Source organism: Lycium barbarum, chromosome 6, assembly GCF_019175385.1.
Source record: "Lycium barbarum isolate Lr01 chromosome 6, ASM1917538v2, whole genome shotgun sequence".
Lineage (NCBI taxonomy): Eukaryota > Viridiplantae > Streptophyta > Magnoliopsida > Solanales > Solanaceae > Lycium > Lycium barbarum.
Window position 1 is genome coordinate 67,994,453 of NC_083342.1, and position 4,927 is coordinate 67,999,379.

The 4,927-nt window shown below is 41.2% G+C and overlaps 1 non-coding gene across 1 annotated transcript; it reads left to right on the top strand.

The window, feature by feature from the left end:
* Window positions 1–3,038: 3,038 nt before the first annotated feature.
* LOC132600936 (small nucleolar RNA R71) lies at window positions 3,039–3,144 on the top strand. The gene has a single exon (XR_009567391.1). It is a non-coding gene; the product is annotated as a small nucleolar RNA R71 (small nucleolar RNA).
* Window positions 3,145–4,927: the final 1,783 nt, after the last annotated feature.

Below are 4,927 nucleotides of genomic sequence, written 5' to 3' on the forward strand. Positions count from 1 at the left end.
CTATGACAAAAAAATCCAAGTATGGCTTAAAAATGCCATTCATCAAGTCCATGAAAGCTGATAAGGCATTTTTAAGCCCAAATGACATAACAAGGAACTTACGTTTCGAAGTTCCTTGTTATATGGCTAGTGATGCGATACGATCACTTACGTTTGTGTTCGGGGATGTACGGAGATTTGGAACCTTCTGGTGTTATGCTGTGTGTGGCGCCAGCGTCGGAGTGGAGACCACATTCTGGAGCGTTTGCATGATTTCGTTTGCATTATGTATATGTATATGATTTGATACGGATTTTGACATACTGATTGGAACTTCCCTTTGATATCCGGTTTGCTTTCTGTTTTGGCTCATATTTCTGTACTCCGTGCTTTACATACTCAGTACATATTTCGTACTGACCCCTTTCTTCGGGGGCTGCGTTTCATGCCCGCAGGTACATACATTGGTGATCCTCCACTGTAGGCTTCACTCTTTGCTACTTCGGAGTACTCTTTCTTGACTCGGAGCCCACTTTTGGTACAGACTTGTTTTGCTATGTATATATTCTGTACATTTGACTATTTGGGTACGGCGGGGCCCTGTCTCGCCATATGTCTTTGTTTTGAATTCGTAGAGGCCTGTAGTCATATATGTGGGGCGAGGGTCCTATATATGTTTGTTTGATTTTGTTTTCTGGTCTTAAAGCGGTCCGTTTGTTATGATGGCCCTAAATGGCCCTTATGCTTATATTTGCACTTGTGACCGGCGATGTCTATTCCGCCGCTCCGTTTGGATTCGATATGACATTTTGATTTGTGCGACCGCTTAGGACATATTTTTGATATAAATTATGTTTGATATGACTTTTATCAAATTCTGAAATAAGTTTGGATTTGGTAACGAATATGCGATTTGGTCTGGGTACCCAGGTAGGGTGCCAATCGCGGCCCACGGGGCTGGGTCGTGACAGTAGGGATGAAACAATCACCGGTAAAGTATTGTCCGGACCAAGGAACTCATATTTCAGATGTGATGGGAGCTACTTAAGCTCCAACTTAGGTGGCTCAATGATCGAAGGCTTTGCTGGAGGAGTTGTTCTATTTTCCAGATCAAGATTTAGATTCTTTGGGTGGTATGAATATGAGCCCAACCCAACAAGTGAATTAACTGTCTCCACGTAGCCTTCCATGTCTTCTGCATCGAAATTCATAAGAATACCAGCTATAGCTTCACCCAAACATTCTTCATCCATCTTGAACTCCACTGCTTCATCAACAACATCAAATGAATTAATTACCGAAATAATCTCATAAGCACTTGGTAACTTCATCCCTTTACTAGCCTGAAAAGTCACTTCTTCATCGTTGACTCGGAACTTGATTTCATTTTTCTCCGAATCCATCAGAGCCCTCCCTGTAGCAAGGAAAGGTCTCCCCAAAATAATAGGAATGTCCCGATCAACAGCACAATCAAGAATCACAAAATCAGCGGGCAACATAAAATCACCAACCCGCACAAGTACATCATCAACCACCCCAACAGGTCTTTTGATAGACCTATCAGCCATTTGTAACCTCATAGTAATCTACCCTGGCACCCCCAAACCTTATTGTTTGTATATAGCAAGAGGAATAAAATTAATACTCGCCCCATTATCACACAAAGCACGAGCAAAATCATGGTGCCCAACAGAACAAGGAATGGTGAACGCCTCAGGATCTCCCTTTTTCTGAACAGTTGTAGTTGAAATGATGGAACTCACAGTGTGAGTCAAACTCACGGTTTCATGTTGAACCGCCTTCTTCTTGGTCAGCAGATCCTTCAAATATTTAGCAAAACCGGGCATCTCCTTGACAGCTTCCAAGAAGGGAAAGTTTAGAGATAACTGCTTCAACTGATCATAAAACTTTTCGAACTGACCATCTTCCTTCTTCTTTACCAACCTCTAAGGAAAGGGAGGTTTAGATTTGAAAAGGTGTGTCAAAGGGCGGAGAGCCCTTTTTACAACCTGCTTGTTTGTGTTATCAGCTTCCTTCACCATCTCTGAAATATCAGTAACCTTCTTGTCAGTAGGATTCTCATCAGCAATAATGGGTGCTTCAGACTGCACCTCATCCTCTTCATCTATCGGCTCAAGATCAATCACCTTCTCATCATCCCCCTGGATTATTTTACCACTCCTAGTAGTGATGGAAAACACACGGTCTACACCGCCTTCCCATTCTTTGGATTTGGAATAGTGTCACTCGGAAGTCCTCCCTTTTTAGGAGGGTGCTGCTTTCCAGAAATATCCCTCATCTGTGACTCAAACTTCTGAATAGCCGTTGTATGGGATTCCACTGTTTCTGTCAGCCCAGATAAAGTCCTTTCAGACTTAGATTGATTTTCCAGAATCTTCTCAAGCATTGATTCAACCTTCAAACTACCTTGCTCTGTTGACTGCCCTTTTGGTGGTATATAAGGATTGGAACGCTTGCTCCCGAAATTTTTGTTGTTGTTGTAGCTCCCTTGGTTCGCACCACCATAATTATTGTTGTAATTCCCAGAGTTGTTGTAAGCACCTTAACCTTGCTGAGGTCTTCATTGATTCCGATTCTGATAGCCACCTTGGTAATTCTGTCTTTGGTAACCCCCTTGAGAGTTATTGACATAATTAGCATCTTCAACCTGCATAGGTGGCCCATCATGGAACAAACCATCTTGAGTATGGTACATCCCTTTTGGCAAAACTTTATCATCCTCACAAACATTTAATTTCTTGATCTGGGATTCATCAAACTTCTTCGTTAGCAAGGAGATATTTGTTGCAAGTTCTGCGAATGTTTGCTGGGTGTCATGATTCTCTTTTACAATATTCTGGATCATAGTACTACCATATGGTACCACATCAGCATTGTTGGAGTGCCAAGCCTGATTATGAGTCGTCAGCTTGTTAAGTATGTTGGTCACTCATCGAAAGGTTTTGTTCATGAAACAACCATCAGCTGCATTATTAGCAACTGACTGTGTCACTGGATCTATCCCTCGGTAGAACTTCTCCATTAATATGTGTTCCGGAAAACCATGATTCGGGCTCTTCTGCAAATACTCCTTGAATCTCTCCCAGGCTTCATATAGTTGTTCCCCCGGTCGCTGCTTGAATTCATATATCTTGTCATGAATTTCAGCCTTCTTGCTAGGGGGGGTACCATTTTGTGAGAGAAGCAGTCACCATCTCTGCCCATGAAGTAATTGAATTTCGGGGTAGCTTCTCAAACCAAGTTCTTGCCTCCCCGGATAAGGAATATTTGAATAACCTCAACCGAATAGCATCTTGTGGAACGTTGTTCTGGATGTGATTAGCACACACATCCACAAAATTCTGCAAATGACGTTGAGGGTCATTCTCGGTAGAGTTCCGAAAGTATCCCTCAAGCTTCAGCAACTGGTATAGAGAGGAATCAATTTTCATGCTAGCAGCTACAACTCGAGGCTGAATAATAGCAGATACATAGTCCTCTTCTGCAATAAGATCAGCGAAAATATTTTCATCATCTGATTCATTCGCCTGATTGTTCAACCGATTCCCCTGGTTTTGCTGATTCTGATTCATGTTCACCTGGTTTACACAGAGTAGCAAACAAGGTGTAATGGAATAAGCAAAAGACTTCAATATAGCAAGCACTATTTAGTAATTTCAAAACCGTATTCCCGGCAACGGCGCCAAAATTTGATACGCTCAAATTACACCTATTAATGGTATAACGCGGATGTTGTCAAATATAGTAACCCAACAAGGTTGGGGTCGAATCCCACAGGAAATATGGTGTGAAAAGGTTACTAAAGTCGTAGGATGCTAAGCTTAGGTCTAATGTCTTAATCCGATGATTTTGGTAATAGTTGGTTTTTCTATAACTAATTGCTATCTACTTGCTTTGGTGGAAATTTATGGTAAAAGAAACTAAGGTTGTGTCCCCGTTAGATAGAGTGTATGATCATAGGTATTGCTCTTGATATACTTCTAATGGATCATTGTATGAATGCACTTAATCTCTATATGAATCTCTACTATTTCCCAATAAATAAAGATTATCTCTTTCTATGATTTTCCCAAAAATAAGAAAGTAACTATGAAGAACGATTAATCATGCCAAGTAAATTCTTCTTATTCCTAAGTGAATTTATTAAACAAAGTTTAAAGCTTTGAGTCCTTGTTATTTATTCTACTAACCCTAATTATTTTCCCAAATAAATCAGGGTTTATGGCTTTAATCAATGTTTGCAACCATTAATTATGAATGAAGAATAAAGAATAAATAAACCCTAATAATCCATTATGTGTCTATCTGTCACGACCCAGCCCCGTGGGCCGCGACTGGTGCCCTACTTGGTCACCCGAACGGACAAACATACCAAATCGTCATATTACAACTTAGTTCAGATTTCAAATTTCATCATTTTAAACAGTTCTGAAAATAACTATTATCTTAAGCGATCACGCGTACCAAAAATATCATATCGGAACAGAAGGGGCGGCAGAATACACATCGCCGATCATATGTACGTATGCGAACACATGGGCCATTTTGGCCGCCATAACAAACAGGACCGCATTAAAACGCAAATCAGAAATAAAACGAACACACATAGGACCCACGACCCACATATATGACTCCAGGCCTCTACAAACCAAAACGGAAACATATGGCGGGACAGGGCCCCGCCGTACCCCAAATAGCCAAATATACATAAATATATACATGACAGAGATATGTACCAAAATATGGGCTCCGAATCAAAAGGAGCACTCTGTAGTAGCAAAAAGTGTGGCCTACAGTGGCGGATCACCAACGTCTGTACCTGCGGGCATGAAACGCAGCCCCCGAGGAAAGGGGGTCAGTACGAAAGATATACTGAGTATGTAAAGCATAGAGTACAGAAATTCAAACCATAACCATAGTAACGGTA